At 33.6% G+C, this 18,977-nt stretch overlaps 1 protein-coding gene across 2 annotated transcripts in view; it reads left to right on the top strand.

Moving 5' to 3' along the window:
• LOC100161175 (fibroblast growth factor receptor homolog 1) overlaps positions 1-18,977 on the top strand; it is a 37,396-nt gene that overhangs the window by 1,418 nt on the left and 17,001 nt on the right. The window lies entirely within an intron of this gene.

Genomic DNA, 18,977 nt, shown 5'->3' with positions numbered 1-18,977 from the left:
TAGGTTTTATTCTATTACATTTCTATCTAGATTTTAATAAACCGATACCGTTTCGACGTTACCTATACAAGATAGTAAGCGCACAGAACTTGTAATTAGATTAAAAAGCTTCACGGTTGTTATACAATATACATGAATATTATAAATCTCCAGTTTAATTAGGTTCTGGAAATGATGTAGACTCTGTCACGTATAAATAAAAATCAGGGTTCGAAATAATTCATTAGCCAGTCGTTTTCTCCTACTCCCTCGAACACCGCCACATATACGTATATAATAATGTAGTGGCCGCCACCATAAATTGTAACACATTTAAACACCATCTCCTCGATCTCCCCGCGTTGATCGTAGATCATATTTATCATATTAATATACCTACATGCACATAAGGAAGATTCATAAATTTCTCGTCGTGATAACATGACAACCTCCTCCGCAGTATAATATGTTTTTCTACAAAGATATTAGTACCTAAAATATTATTTATATACACATTATATAGCCTAGACACATTAATTCCGTATCATCAATCCATATAGATAAGACGTTCTCTTATCTTATATTAATCATTCAGTAATAGTATCGTACGATTTTATTTAATTCAATTGTTTTACTTTTAAGCAACTGCATAGAGATTTATTGTAAACCTATGTATAGAATTTATACCAATAAAAATTATTGCAACTTTTTGTTTTGTGTATATAATATGTATAAGTATAGGTTATATAAACCAGCTGATACCTACATATAATATAAAATTTAAGATTGAACGACTCGAAATAATTGATGTCGAATAAAACCGCATTGAAATATTTAAACCTCAGACACATTTTGTTGATGAGCTCGAAATCCCATACATTAGCGTGTATCCCACGTATAAACTAAATAAAATCGTCTCAAGTTACTGTCGTTACGATTCGCAAACGTGCCGTGGACGTAATCTTTTCATCCTCCGGCGGTCCATCTTTACTAATATCTAAATACCTATATAGTATAATATGTAATATGTCACAGCAAGAAAGAGACGTTTTGCGACCACAACATCACGTCATGGACTCATGTATATAGGTAGTATATCCGGTTCGGAGGGAAAAATAACAAATCCATCTCGACAGACGGACATCACGAAACGTATCTCTTTGTACCGTTTGACTTTTATCGACACTATACATATATATTTAATGTATATTATGTATTTTTCTCGTTCCCTAAAACTATATTATACACGTCATAACGACTTGCATTTAGACGATAAATTTCGGCGTTTATAATGTGAATCCGTCACACGATATGGTTTTTACGAGTTCAATATGATGACAGCTCACTGAATCTCGAAATTAAATTATTATACTGTGAAAATAATAATTGTGATCGGAGCTCAGTTCACACGCTAATCTCTCTCTCTCACACACACACACACACACACACACACTGCACGCGGACTTATCACATGGTGCTTGTGGTCGTATAATATGACTTATAATATATTATATTATTATATATACGAACAATAATAATTAACTCAATGACCGCGGCAACCAAACATTAGGACCGTAACCATTAAGTCATATTCCATAATAATAATAATGTACGAGTGTATAGTCACTTGATTTGATGATTTAATGGGCATTTATATTTTATTTGAATTTTTTTTTAATCTGAAATGCATATGGATACAATACACCGTGGATGGGTATATTGTTGATGAGTATGTAAAACTACGATTCCATCATTAAGCTGACCTTTGAGTACCTATCCTCAAGTGTCAGCAGAGTAACATCCATAATATTCATACCTATATTATAAACCGCTCCCAGACTATAATAAAGTGTACCACAACATTCACAACAATATTGTTATAATTCAATACACCCGAGTGTATTATAACTATAACATCCGCCATCGTAAAAAAGTTATATTCGTTCGTCCAAAATGTTAACGTAATATGTTTTTGATAAGACGTGTACGAACAAATAACACATACTTATCGTTAATAGTTGAATAATTTAATTCAAGACAATTAAATATTTATTGTCCAAAATATGCACAAGCACACTTAAATATAATTTCAATAGAATTTGTTTCACAGATAAATACACGCACGTAAGACATATTATTTATTTCTACCGTGCATGCGACGGTTCTGATATAAAAGAGCAAAAGAAAGCACAAGTGAAGTCGGTAAATATAATAAATAATTTTTGGGGAAAAAAGAGAATCTGTATACTAGTTTTAAGCCTATATCAATACACACCGACACCATGCTTACAAACATATTATTATTATAATCTTCAAAATCCAATTATACGATTAAAAAATAATGCGGTCTTCGCGATGAGTTTCAAACGTATATTATAATGTCTCAATAATAGCGTTATTTATTACAGGTACCGGTTACGCGGTGCGATGTCATATAATTTAGGTATTACAAGAAAATAAATCCGTACAGAAAAACATCTCTATATGTGTAGGTACCGCGGTCGTATTATAATATTATACATAGGTACGTAATAAGCTCGTTGACGTATTATGTGTAAACCTTACAGACGAAACGAAAAATACTCATCCGTGAGACATCATAATATATTAAATCAAATACCGTTTATCGAATATAATATTTTATGGTATTTGTTTAACCTTATTTATCTTTTACGCGCGTCTATATTTGTTTAATCCTTAAACCTATACGCTGTCTAGTCACAGTGGCAGCAGCAGCAGTAGTGGAGTTAATCACGTATTATTTGTAACGATTTCAAACAGTCAACAGGTATAATATATATATATATATACATATATACGTAAATGGTAAGTCTCACGTCCATCACACGCCTGCACGTCATTCATCGTCGTCGTCTCAATCGTCACTGCAATACATGACGTGCACCTACCTATAAATATGAAAATTTAAGATATCATATACGCTTGCCTCGTCTTGTAACAGCTCAAAATATTGTGTTATAAACTCTGCAGGCTATTTTAGGGAAACAACTCGTCTTTCGACCGCACCGCAGAAGCGCGGGGTGTGCATGCGCTGCGGGGTGGGTTTTTTTCCGGGGGTTGGCCGCCGCCGGGTGGTTGACGGACTCAAACAGGTGTTGTGCGTGTGCTGCAGTGTGATGATGATAAGGGACTATCGTGAGGCCCGGTACAACAATAATAATAATATATTATTATATTATGTTATTGTTGGAGGCGCGTGCTCGTGTATCACGTAATATACGTAAATATACTATTTTATAATACACGCGGGTGTGTGTGCGTGTACAGAGGCACAGGGCGTAAATAATAATAATAATAATAATAATGTGTATAAACACCGGGCCGAGACGATGTGCAGACGATGTGTATGTACGTACGCGCCTCGTTCCGCGTATATGTGTATCATATATAGTATCATAGGGTGTTGATACAACCATTAAATCTATGACGGCCGCGCGTAGGACGGATGATAAACAGATATCGTCGTGTATCGATGGATACCATTATGACGCACAAATGTACTAACATAATAATAAAATATGTACCTAGGCACACTATATCGTGCGGATTTCCATCGTACATTACGCGATGTCTGAATGTACACTGCACATCGTCGAAGGTCTGTTTGATAATATATTCTGTTATTGATAATAATATTATTATGTATACCTACTATCAATATATGATGTGAAATCTGCTGAAATTAGAACGTACATACGTTATTGTTGTAATATACGATATGTGAAATAAAACAGCCAGCTACCTACCTATTATTTATTGCCTATAATATAGTGTATAGGTATTAAATATTAATTATGGAAAGGTTAGGTATTATAGTGTATCGCCATACCAACAACCGTTCCATTGAAGCACTATCCATCTTTTCATTAGTGAAATTGATGATTCCTTTTCGCTCCCACACACAAGCCCGGATTAAGACATTTTGAGGCCCCAGGGGCCAAAGTTTTAAATGAGGCCCCTGTACGAAAAAAAAATAATAATGTGTATTATATTATTTAATATTAGGTACCCGTTATCATAAATATATATAGGTAATATGTACAGAGCAATAAATAATGACTAATAACTTTATTTATAAATTATAATTTACAAGCTTTTTTCCGCGCTAAATAATCATCAATTTTTTTTTAGCTGATTTATGCAGTGTTATAGCCTATAATGAAAACATGGACGAATCTGAGGCTCCTAAATAAATTGTAACTATTGAGGCCCGAGGACCATGGCCCCTCCTGGACCCCCCTTTAATCCGGGCTTGCCCACACCCACTTCGTAATTCCACCCCACGTGTACAAACTACACGTCCGTCAGCATTCAATCCATCGTATGATGCACTATAAATTAAACGTCTATAATGAACGTCCCATCTAACTTAATGAAAAATTGTTCGTTACAGTAATGGGTCTGTTTTGTAATAGTATAAATAAATAAATAAATATGATTTGAGTGTCGCGGCGAGTCCAACAGAGATTTTTGGTGTAACCATCACGTACAGGTGATGCATCTGTGACGACTGACTGTCGGACCCTAGACATCTCTTATTTACACCTATATATTGTTCGGTGATAATTATACCTATGCCATATTATTGTAATGTTTACCTTTGCCCTCGCCCCGAAACACTGCGCCCATATTATATGTACCTATATATATTTTATACCTAAACGCACTTTACTCGTAGACGTTTTGGATATGGGTACGCACTTACAAGAACGATCGAGTAAATCAATAACGCAGCTAAGTCGGGTGGAACGGCGCGTGTAAAAACACAGATATCGGTTTTTGTGTACTTATATTTACTCTAGGGAAACCAACAATCACACAGAATTCGGACGACGTTTTTATCTAATCTCTCGATGAATACCACCGAGCTGGGGCCAAAGTACCTTCGCCTACAATAATATATCGAACGCTCCGCAGCGAGTTAGAGTTTTTTTTTTTAAATTTTACGGTGCGTTATATCGTGTAAACATTATTTTACTGGCTGGAAAGCGGTCATCGTAACACACACACACACACACACACACACACACACACACACACACACACACACACACATTCACCCTCGTAAGGTACACACATGGCACGACACCGGCACCGTGGGACGGGGAAGAAATGTATAAAAATGAAAAATAAATTGTTGGTATATATATTATGGTATAGACGTATAGTAGTAAAATATAATGTATAATATATATTATATCATTATAGGTAATATGCCAGCATTACACGGGTCATACGCGCGTATCCATCTGCAGCATCATTAAAACATGGCGGGTGAATATTTTATTTGAAACACGATGCGCGGGGTGTATAATATAATAGAGGTACCTTACTCGTTGTATGCGTATAACGATGTCGGGTCCGATGCGATATTTCACGAAATAAAATATATATAATTAATAACGAATGTCGAATGTTAGGTAATAATATGCGCACCGTTCCCCAATTTGGCGTTATAACGACTTCCCGACCCGTGATGGACGCTGCAAAATAATATATTTTCGTCTAATATCGGATTTCAGTGTATATTATATTATACTAATACTACGCTGCTACTGTATAGGAGTCTCGTTCCCGTGACGGTACCGACACAGCCGATGAGAGCTAGGTACCTAAATGAGCAGAATTTTCAAAAAATTGGGTATAGTTCCGGTTTTTGTATTATGTTCAGGGCTCAAATCCTATAATAATTTATTAACGTAATCTGCGAATACGTTCAAGTCCAACAATTTACCACTGTTGGTCAAATGATTTTGTCGTGGGGAGGGGGGGGGGATAGATTTGATTTTGCACTATTCGATCATTTATAATATTGTAGTATTCTCATCACCTCCTCACACGTTTGAACACCATATTGTATAAAATACATGTATTTATATATGCATATATATTACTGCAGTTTTTAGTCCATGATGTACCCAATGTTTTATAATAATAATTCAATGGTAATTTTATCGAATACAATTTTGTGGACTCCTCGAATCGTTTAATTAAGCTGTACAAACATTATTTTTTGATTTCTTTAAAAAGCTTCGTTTCCGCACCCTGCGACCAGAAGCAGTTATTGGTTGACGCGTACCTAATCTAACGTGTCGCGATGACATTGGGAAATATTAAAATTGATATAATATGTGTTCCAAAACGATGACGTGCCTACTGTCACGAGCCCGCTGATTATATTTGATTTAAAAAAACAACTCCATAAATCATTATAGTAGGTACATTTTATACTACGCATTTACAACGTCTTAAGCCCATTATTGAGTATTGCTTGATTTACGATTGGGACTGAAATATATATAGTACCATTCCGTGTACAACATAGTTGTATAATATATTTATAATATAACTCTCGTACAATACACTATTCACGTATTATAATTATATCAATCCATGTTATAAATTATTATATACATTGTATAATGGATAATATTATAATATAGCCTTTCGAAAACGGCCATTACTTTCCATTCACTTATCGTTTTAAAAATATATTATAATTATTTATAATTAGATACACTACAATATTAAACTACCTATTCAAAAATAAAAGATATTTTTTAATTATATTAACAATTACAATAATATTATAATATGTTTCTCGATGATTATAATAATTATTAATTCTTTAAAAATAAGTTAACTCTGAACATTACTTATATTTACTGAAATGAATCACGAATGATCTCACAAGTGCACGTTATGTATAAATTTAATAGTTCATTTCAAAAATAAAACTATTATACCAACTAAAACATTATACGCCTACGTCTTCAGTGTCATTAAAATATGCGATTATTTTTCTCGTGTAAAATTTGAAGGAATTGTGTATAAAGCTATAACCTCAATATCAGTATACAAATGATGGTGACTTTTACACGTGAGACGACCATATTCGGTTACCGAGTTCCAACATATTACTCTCGCACACGCCTTATTTTTTATCATTATTGCGTCGTGCAATTATTTTTGTAATTGCTCACATTTTCCGTATATTTTCACTAATTTAAAATAGAATTGGATACGACATAGGATCTTATTGTAATATAGGACATATATTATTCTACGAGCCGAAATTGTAGAGGTAATACAATATTTGACGTTTTCCACACACATGTTTCGTATGTTTTTTCAGTCGCATATCGAAGGGACGTGGTTCAACCGGGCGACCCTCCGACCAAAACGATTTATATATGTATAGATTATTGTATAATATCATACGAAGTCGTACAGGGTGGTACAGGGTGGTTTACCGATCATGTTGACCCCTTTTTTGGTATGTAATGATTTTAATGTATAATGTAGTTATTGACATTTTTATTTCTGACATTTTTAAAGAATATACTTAATCAAAGAGCATATTTTCAAATTCTTGAAATGTATTGTACTACTTAAGGACGAGTCTCCTATTGAGATACAAATTTCTGATTTTCAAATGAAAAACGTTTCTCAAAATGTTGACGCATCAAAATCAAAATACGAACGAGAAGTTTTGTGTCGTTTAACTTTGTGTACTACAAGGATATAATTGCAGGTCCTTGGTAATGGGTCCGAAAGATATGGGTTCATGGTGATGGTAAATGTAAATATAGTAATTAATATTATCTATCAACACTTATAATTTGTAAAATTAATAGTGTATATAATATTAAAGTATATATTTTATATTTTTGTAAAACCACTTTTAAGGACCTTAGTATTAACATTTTAATAATTGAGAAACTACTAGTTGGAATTTCGAATTAGGTATATCGAAATGTTCGACAAAATTTTCCATTATAGTATGAAACCACAAAAATCAGAATTTGAATAAATTCATTAGAAAAAAACGGGGGCGAGTATGCTTGGTGAATCACCCTTTATATAAAACGTATGGTGACTATATAATATGCTGCTGAGCGTATACCCTCGATGAGGTACGAATATGATTTAACAATGTACAATATTTTATTTTTATTGTTCGGGAATGATATAAGACAATATTTTTTCTTCATATTTCTGTTGCACGTGTGTGACTACGACGCGACACGCTTTAAAAGTATATTATATTTACAAAAAATGGTCCGCTCTTTTTCGTCACAAAAAAAGGCGTGAAATGCGCCGCAGCGTTATTCGAATCAGTATGGTTTGGTCATATTTTTTTCAAGCTCGAACGGGTCGAAAAGGCCAAACAAAGTCAGCTGTATTATAGTATATTGCTATATTATCGTAATTCATAATAATAATAATAATAATAATAACAACAATATTAACGATAGTATACCATATTGTAATATATATGATACGTAATGATATTACAAAGACTGCTCATCGTCGTTGTACAACAATGACGTACAATAAACCATATTATCGTGTAGACCTCTACGATGGAGCGATTAAGTGAAAAGAAGAGAAGAGAAAATCATCACGTTCTCCTAAAATCCAACTGTGTAGCTTGACACGCATTAATGTGGAGAAGAGTCCATTGTGTTATGTTTTGTTATGTCCGAGCGATGTCCGTGTGTAGTCGGTGGGTCATCGAAACGTTCAAAACCACACGACAATATTAATATAATATTATAAAACGGCGTAGCGTAGTATAATATGTACAGGGTGGTTCATCGCCAAGCATATTGTTCACCTCATTATATTATTATACTTTATAATTATTTATCTATTCGAATTTTAATATTTTAAATACTCTGATTTTTTTCCATTTAAAACGAGTGCCCGCTGTGATAGGTATAATTTTTTTTACAAATTGAATACCGCTATTTTTATTTAAGAAAGATAATATATTATACTGTAATTTATCGTATGATTTTTTTTTCTCCAAATTTTTAATGCGTCTTTATCAAAATTTGAACGAGTACACTGTTTGATGTGTTTTTTATGTCGACAAACGTCTACTTATTTTATCGTCCGTTTTTTTTTACCATAGTCTAGATTCCGGTTAGACGCGTTTTATCAACTTCAACTTAAGTTTCGGTTTTAAAAATTAAAAGTGTTTAATAATTTATAGTGACGCACTGCAGGACTATACCGAATACGGAATAAATCATTTACGATTTTGATTTCTGACACTCGGATACTTAAAGGGTCGTCGTCATCACTGTCCTGTCCTGCGTACTATATAGTGCCCGTTTCTATTTTAAAAATAACCGTCGTTTGGGTGTGTAGCGTTTTCACGGGAGATGACTACGACGATGACGACCGCTATATTATACGTCTGGTCCGGAGACTTGCAGCCGTATACCGGGTTTTAACTACCTTCGCAGATGAGGAGTCGCCCGCGGCCATAAAACGATACGACAGCAGTGGCGTATTCCTCTGGGTCTTTGGCGACCACGTGAACGGCACATGTGTCGCCACTGCGGGGTTGTCGATAACCTGCGAGTGCCTCCGTACAAGTGCTGTTGAGTACATTATAATATTATAGTAAAATAAAATAAAATTCAGTGCATGTATATAGGTACTTTTCATACGGTAACTGAAGACGTATACTCGTGCAAGAGAGCAAATGTCGGCGACAAACAATCATCATTTCATAATTATATTATCGCCAAACCACGCACATACCGATAATGCTCGGGTCTTACTTATTTTTCAACCGTCTATTTAACCCGTCGGAATTTAGCCAAACACGTGCGCTAAAAAACGGAGAAAAAAAGGGCGTTAAGTGCTTTACCGCGGAGCGGGCGCGTCTACAACGCACAATATTATATATTATATTGAGTTCAAGACGCTTTTACGAATTTTTTATTTTTTTACTGCTCGCCATCATCGCCGCGTATATTATTGTAATATAATAATACGTCGCTCGCGCCGCACCACTGTTTTATTTATTTTTTTATTTTCGGGAAGACGAAACTTCCTCCCCCCGCACACGTGTGACAGCATCGCATCGTCGCCGTCGCTAATCGTTTCCGGTCGAACGTCGCCGAAATTCGTATTCATATAATATTATAAAAATATATTATGTTTGTGTACGTTATGGAAAAAAACGGATACAAAAATAAACAGCGACGACAAGTCCAAAAACTTCATCGTCACGTCGATTTAAACTCGTATACGCGTTTTCCGGTCGTCATCGTCGTAATAATATTAGATTATTATACGTTTTAGTCGTTGTTATAATTTACTATGCCAACTACATTATGCGTACGAGTCGGTGAGGTTGATTTTATGTAACATGTTGACGGTAGAAAATAATATTATTTATGCCAAAGTGTTGACGGGATTGTTAACGTTCAATATAAGATTATTATATGTACGTTATGTGCATGTATGTATGATATATCTGCGGAGAAAGCGTTGTTAAACGGTTTTCGAAAAGACCCCAAGCCCTCATAAATTATTCTACGCGGCCGATATTATGTTATATTAAACATTTTGACCACGCTGTAGATCATCAATTGCTTGGGATTTATTAGCCAACCTCGCAAACACAATTGTTTACACATTTTGTTCTCAGACATCATGATCTGGATTATTTGTCTGATTGACGCTTTCAGTGTTATAGTTTACTTTTTAGAGGAATCCAGGAAGTTGGATTTTGTGGCGTATATCTGCGTGTTTTTAACATTTGAGTATTAGGCAGCGGTTCTCAATCTTTTTATATCCGAACACAACATTTTGAAAATTTTCTTGTACCGCTTGGTCAAAAAACTTTTATTTTTGCTTATTAAAGAATGTATCTATACGTTATTTTACGGATTCTTTTATTATGAATTACATAATTATGAGTAAATATAAGCATTTACTACATAAAAGTAAAATGAAATATGTATACCTACAGTTATTATTTTTATTATTATTATAATACAAATATATTATTACCAATAATTATTATTGTTTAAACTTTAAATACTTAAGTAAGACGATTGGTGATGTAGCTCCATATTATGGTAAATTTAAGTCTTAAATCGTATTCTTGTTTAATTTATTTCTATTATTTTTTTGTTTGTAATAAGTGGGAAAATGTATTAGAAACTGTATAGATCGTTTGGACAACACCAAAATTAATAATAATTCCAGATTTTATTAAATCGACTTCAAGACTCGCGTACCACCTATACACGAAAGTTCCGCGTACCACAATAGTTGAGAAATACTGGAGTAAGGGATTTGTTTTCCATTGCACATATTAAGTCTTTTAAGTTGGGTATGTGGTTTTGATTTTTTTGCACGTCTTTATAGCACCATTATAATGATCACACTGTATTAAAATTGTTTTTAAAAATTATTTTTTTGTAAGTATAGAAATTTATTGAAAACCCCCCAGTACTTACAGTATGATAATGTATAGAGAGAAATCCAAAAGCACCGTCAATAATAGCGGTGTAAGTGTATATATAAAAAAAAAAACAGAAGTAAGTAATCAAAGTTTATTTTTGTAAAATAATTTACACGGTACACTGACCGGCGAGTAGGTTTATATATTATATTACAGTATGTATGTATCGTACTCGTTTTAAATTTAGCAAAAATATTATTTCCGCTGCGTATATTACAAATCACAATACTGTATTATAATTTATAATATGTTTACGAGGCCACCCCGGTGTCTGAAAATACTCTTTTTTTCAGTGGCGGCAGTGGCAATCGTAGACCTTAGTAGTAAAAGAGAAAAATACAAACACAAAAACAATAATATATACACATAATATTATATACCTATAATAATAAAAAACGCACACGTGTCCCCGCGCACGCGGACGCGGTTGTTTTACCTAAACAGAGAGAGACGGCTATACTTACGGTCGGCGTGCGCTTTGGAATATTAACGAACCAAATAGAAAAAAAATGGTAGTCGCGACTTAGGTACCTACACTACTGCGACGATATAATAAACACACACAAACACACACACACACACACACACAAAGTTTAATATTATCATCGCGTGTACCTACCACATAAATATATAAATAAATAAAAGTACGTAGAAATTATTATTATTATTATAATTTGTAAACGACCGAAAAAGACAGTGCTCACACAAACACACACACACACACATACACACGCACTATCGTACTAGACGATGAGACGAGGGTGGAGACGCTAATTTACGGCACGGCCGGCCGTGTCAACGCGCTCGGACGTTATATCATATTATTATCATATTATATTACCTACCTATATATTGCCACAAGTGTATAATAGTATATATTATAAAAACGATGCAAGCAAGTCTTTTTTTTTTAATCAGAAGACCATTGTCATCATCGCGTGCGCGAGATGATTTACACCTCCTCCTACCGTAAGAATAATGATAATATTTATATATTATTATAATGCTGCAGTTGCAGTAGGTAAGTATATATAATAACACACACACACACACCGCAATCCATAACCTATCCACTCGCCTGTCCTTCCTCCGGTGACGCTTAAATATCGGTATATACAGAGTGCTCTAAGCATGTACGGTGTACACCCCATTTATTTCATTTAAAAATTAATTTGGTAAAAATTCTGATTTTTTTAATTTTTAAACATACTTAAAGACCATATTTTCAAGTTCTTTATATTTTTTCTACTACTCAACGAGTGTCCCGTGGCGATACAAGCTTGTTTTTCAAATGAGAACAGCCCTTTTTTGTAAATACTTTAGTGGATAATATTTTTGAAAATGTTGATGTACGGTAAGTACATAGCTCCCTCATACCCTCATAAAAGCCGTATTGCATATAAATTATTGTATATAATATAGATATAAGTATAATATTTTATATATAAAGCATAAAATATAATATTATATTATATTATATTAGCGATCGGGTTGTGTACGTACGCCATGTCATTATAATACAGTGCGAGTAAAAAAACAATGTCACTTCTTTGTAAATCTGTATTTAATAAAAGAATCATGATGAATATTTTGTTAAATTATAATATTTTAAGTAGGTTACAAAGTTTATTTTTTCAGTAGAACGGCCGTCGTCGACTCACTATTGACATACCTACTCGGTAAGACAAAAAAGTTTCTGTTGAGCAGTTGCGCCATCTTAAAATCTTAAATATCTTAACACAAACTAACAAGCCGAGGTATCGTGTTTGGTTAAGGACGCTCCTAGCAACCAAATGAAACTTCAGAAAGCCACCTAATCGATGACAGATAGCCCTTATCCTTCCGTATTACTTCATAGCAGTGATCTTGATTTTCAAAGATGCATGGAATTATTTTTAAAGTATCCTCGCAGTTATATAGTCGCGGTGTCCCGTCTGAGAATGTTTGTTTTTATAACGAGTGGAGTAAGATGATATAATATATATTACGTATGTATAGGACGCCACATAGTTTTTCGAGAATTTCAACGGTGGAATAATTATTGAAGGGTTGCAGAGTGGATACCTAAGTGGGTACGATAACAACTAGACGTAGAGAGAATTTTTTTTTTTTATATTTTTTTTACGGATCAAAGTGTTCTATCAAAGTAATAAGTCAGTCAAAGTATACTTTTCAGAGATGCGCGCAGTTGATAAACTTGGTGATATCATTATATTATGAGAGTTTTACCACGAGATATTGGTGGTATAGATGTGAAAAGTTTGTAGCACGTACTTAAACCTTTCGCAAATATTCGATTCGTCAATGATGAAATAGTTCAATATATTATAATATAATATGTTTGTACAACACCACATATTTTCCTATAGAAATTCAACTGTGTAATAATTATTGAAAGGTTGCAGAGTGGACATAATAGGGTACAATAATAAATATACGTCGAGAGGATTTATTTATTTTTGAAAAACTCATGCACAAACACGCGGATCGAAGTGGTTTGGCAAAATAATAAGTCAGTCAAAGTATTATTTTAAGAGATGTGCGCAGTTGATAAACTAAGCGATATCATTAAAATACGAGTTTAACCACGTGACATCGCGGATTAAGGTTTGTAAAACGCACTCAAACTATTCGCGATTTTTAGATAAGTCAACGACAAAATATTAATATATGTATGTATATTATATTTACAATTATTATTATTATTTTTTTATTCTATTGAACTCGTGTTATATCGCATTAACACAGTTCGGTTCATATATTATAATATAATATTATTTTATGTAGAGTTACTCGTCAGTTGGCGGTTTTTAATTATATCAAACCTCAAACGAGTGAAATCTATTTAAATAAAAAAACTTGTACCATAACAAATTTTTTCAACCGTTCAAAAGGATTAAAATAGTACACGACGTGTATAATATGCAACAGGTAGGTAGGTTGTCGGTATACCTACTATGTAGCATACCGGCATAGTTCGATTTCAGTAGATTATAATAATTTATAAAGAATGATATTATATGATAATAACATGTAATATTAAAAGCAAAAAAATAAATATCTAATTATAGGAACGATCAATAAAGTGACGAAAACGAGGATGAATCTGCGTACGATTTTGGCTCCGCAATATAATAACAATAATATTATTATTATTGCATATACCTGTATAACGATGTCGAAGGAATAAAATAATAATAATATACTGTTTTGTGTGGGTGCAGGATTAATAAATTGTGACGGCAATTATAAAATATGTTTAAATGTCGGAGAACACGACATCAACGTTTAATCAACGTTTCGATATTATATATTAATTCAACGCTCAAGATTTATTATCTTATTAATTTTAGTCAATTTTAATTGCGTATACGTTTCGAACCGACGACGGAGTTCAACGATACGTGTAAACATTTTTATTTCTACGTATTTTATTTGTAATTATTATTTCATTAACTGCAAGTCCTATTTTTTTTTTTTTTTAATCGACCTTATTATACACATTTTACGTACAAAAAATAACTACTGTATAATATATAGCTCTCGATAAACAATTATCAACTGCACTACATATTTTACACAATCTAAAAATGTCATTTAACGGGGTAATAATAAATAATGCGTTCTTAATTTGAACATAAAAGTAAAATACTAGAATATTATTATGTATCGAACATCACAATTCACAGAGTGTATAACCTTGTATAGATATTTTTTACATTAATCATAATGTTCAAACTGTTTTTTTCTTCAAAATTACGTTCCATATTTATTCTTAGTCCTTACCATAAATCAGTTTCATAACTTTCATAATCATATTATACATCTAATCAATTCATGTTGATTGTACATTCTAACTATACTATAAAGCCACACCAATCTTGAAAATCATTAGAAATCGTTGAACTTTGCATGCAAGAAATTCATATACACCCAAAAATATTTGCCCCGCAGCTGAATATTTTTATATTTCAGCTAGTTGACTCGATTTGGGAAAACTCTCGTGATTTTTGTGATTGTATCATCACGACCCGACGAAAAATATGTTTTCCGCTTCAGTAAATATGACGTGTAAAATGCGACATTACATTTTTTATATAATTCGTACAATCGATGCAATTCAAAGTCGAAATATATTTCGTGATTTATCGAATAATGAAGACGTTTTATTATTTATTCCGTTTGAATTGTCACAATCCTACACGAATCGTGCCGAAGGCTGTGTCTGCATGACTGCATGTCGTATAATAGAATATTATATATATATTACAATTGATCAAATCGTACGACCAGAGTTATTTCTACTCGCTTCGCATTTTAAAACTTCTAAATTCTGTTGTGACACATATTATAGCTTCTGATATAATATTAAACGCCAACAACAACGGCGTCCACATACGCCAGGGTTCGTATAAAAACTTCTCTGAGGAAATATCGTAAACAGAGAAAATTGAAAAGTTCGAGCTTATCGGAATAAACCGTCGTTATAATGATAATATATATCGACCTACCGCAATCGCGGTCGTAGCAGTATCGCGTACCTAGGTACCTACATATATTATTAAAAAGATAATTAAACGACGATTATGAGATAATAATAATACTATTATATACTTAATAATAAATTACCATCTTTATCACAATAACATAATATAATAGCTTAAACGCGGACGACGGAATATTAATTATTGCCGACCAGAATGTTAGCGGCGCGCGCGAGTTTTTTTTTTGGGGGGGAAGGGAGCTGCACGATTGCGCAATACGCCAATAAACATTGCGAGTGTATAGTATGTAATTAAACGGATTCATAAATTTCCGTTGCGTTTTTTTTTAATTGATGTCCGCGGCCGGTGGAGATGAAATACAACGACGCGATACGACCCAGCTGCAGATCTCCTGCATCTATCTGTCTCTCTGTCTCTGTCTCTGTCTCTGTCTCTGTCTCTGTCTCTGTCTCTCTGCCTCTCTGCTAGATGAAGTCTCTGCTCGCCCTCTCGTTCACTCTCTTAACATACATTTCTCTCACAAAATCGGTCTGGTGCGCGCGCAACGTCCACGACTATACACACACATAATATGGGTTAATCAAATGCGGTTAATTTATTTACCATAATAACGTGTATATGTATATATATATATAATATATTATATTATATAATGTTTATTGTACGGTACTGCAGGATTCAATTATTGCATTATTATTCAATTACGCGTGACGAGGGGCTATTGTGCGTGTGTGCTGTTGTATATAGGTACGAGCACGCAATATACGACACAAATGTCGGGTCAGGCCGACCATTATTCGTCCGTCGCGAGTTCATCCCTTTGGTGGAAGTCTTTACCACGAGGGTAGTTATAAAATATATAGTGTAGCGAGTGTACGCACGCGAGAATAGTTATGTTTTATTTTTTTTTATAATTTTAAATTACACACATATTGTTGTCGACAAAACGAGACGAGGGTGACTGTGGTGTGGTGGCGACCACCACGACTGGCGACATATGTGGCGAGGAGTGCAGTCTGTGTGTGTGTGTGAATATAATATACCGTTACGGTTTTTCATATATACATGTATGATATTATTAAACGCGCGTTCCATTATCGGATCGGACGAAACAAACTCTTTTGGTGAGTATAGCAGAGCTGCGACGTGAAGTCCATATTGCGCAGTCAAATGGATAATATACCGTATATAGCTAGGTACACACATCGACATAATATGCGTGCAACATAATATTATAGGGGAGTGACTTGGAAAAAAAAAATGTTAAATCGAGAGAGGATACGTAGGTACAACTTAGAAAAAACCAAGTATAGCGTAAAATCTATGTGAACCCTACGTGTTTATAGTTCTATATATTATGTACAAGTAATAGAAGTATTAGAAAGAAGTATAGGCCAAGTTTCATTTAGATAAAAACAAATAGTACGAAAAAATGAATTTATATTGTGATATATTCATCTACTTAAAATTTGTAAAAATAAAGTTATACTCGTCGTTACTGCATTATTGAATGTGCATCATGTCTATGAAAGAACACGCGTTTGACCGAATAAAATCTTCGGCAAAAAGCGGCAGTATTAGTATATACAAATACGACTTTATGAATTTAGCTTGACAAATCTTGAGGTAATTGCGTCAACTTATCGCATATATATGCGACCCCCTACAGATTGCATATGTGCACATGACATTTAAAAGAGTATCTGTTTTTACTACCTATTCTATATAATCGCAAAATGTATTAGACATCTATTCAAACAGTTTTCCGTCTATACATTTATAATATTTTTATTGCATATAATATTATAATTTATATGTGTTGTTAATTAATATCCTAAATTATTGTAACTTGTTCGAATAATTTTCGAAGAATATTCGGTGATAATGATACGCGCTCGATGATCAGGAGCAGTATTGAACTGCGTTTTAATCGTTTCATACAGATGATTTTTCAATACGTTTTGCCGAACTTTACCTATAATATAATGTATAAGCCATCGCATGGCGCTCAAATAATCATTTCCCACCCTCGTACGTATTATAATAATAAATAATATAGACAGCCATTGCGTCTGTTTTGACGACGGTCCGCGCATTACACTATCTAGATCCTATTGTGGGGTGGGGGGAAGGGGACACACCGCACGAACAAGGTAATTACATTATTATATGCTCCTCGTAAGCCTGGCTCAAGGGTAGCGCAGCGTCATATTGTACGATAACAACGACGACAACAACAATAATAATAATAAACATAATGTTTTACACGCCGTCGCCGTTATGGGAAAAATAATAACACTCGACAGACGCGCTCCGCACTCGACTGTTGTACACCATACGCGTCACCATCATAGCTTCTACGATCGTATCGTACTCAGTCGTTCTGTATAATAATAATATGTGTAATGCACGTGGTGTACAAGAGGCGCACATATATATATATATAATATCTGATTGACGGGTTTTGGGAAGGATTTATGAGAACGGGTTGAGGATGACGAGCTAGGTGTCTGTTGTAATGGGGTTGAAGGTGGTGGTGTTGCAGCAGTGCACTGTCTGGTCTTAGGGTATAACATAATGATAATAGTATAACATACATCATAATTGTGTGAGTACGAGACAAAATCATAATATAAACTGCTGAGCCAGTGAGGTGCGGTCGTGCAGGAGCGATATTGTACCGTACAGATATTATCAAGACTAGGCGAGTTATCGAATTTGTTAGGGTCGAGTTTTATATTTTCTATAATTTTGTAGTAAAGTTAAAAAAAAAATGGATAATAACATTAACCAAGTATTATACAATTATTATAACTTGATTAAAAGATAACATTTTACTTTCGGTTAGATAAATAGGTACCGACAAAATAAATAAACGTCAATCCAAACTATTACCTATACCAATCTTGCTTATAATACTTAAAATATAGTCTTCCACATAATATATTGGTCCAGCTTATTGATTTTTGAAAATAACTTAATTACCTCTAAAACTGCGCGTGTAGGTACTACAGTTTTAATAAAAAAATTATACCACTCTTAGTTTATAAAAACTTCAATACCAGTGTTAAAATGTAGGTAGTAGCCAGTAGGTAGTAGGTGCTTACTAGAAATATTAAAAACATATTAAAAGTAACGAGTTACTTAACTTGGTTAATATTAACTTAACGTTTTGACTTATTGGCTTATTTGAATTT

The sequence above is a fragment of the Acyrthosiphon pisum genome, chromosome A1 (genome assembly GCF_005508785.2).
Source record: "Acyrthosiphon pisum isolate AL4f chromosome A1, pea_aphid_22Mar2018_4r6ur, whole genome shotgun sequence".
NCBI lineage: Eukaryota > Metazoa > Arthropoda > Insecta > Hemiptera > Aphididae > Acyrthosiphon > Acyrthosiphon pisum.
The sequence above is the reverse complement of the archived record's forward strand: the minus strand, read 5'-3'. Positions and strand labels throughout refer to the sequence as shown.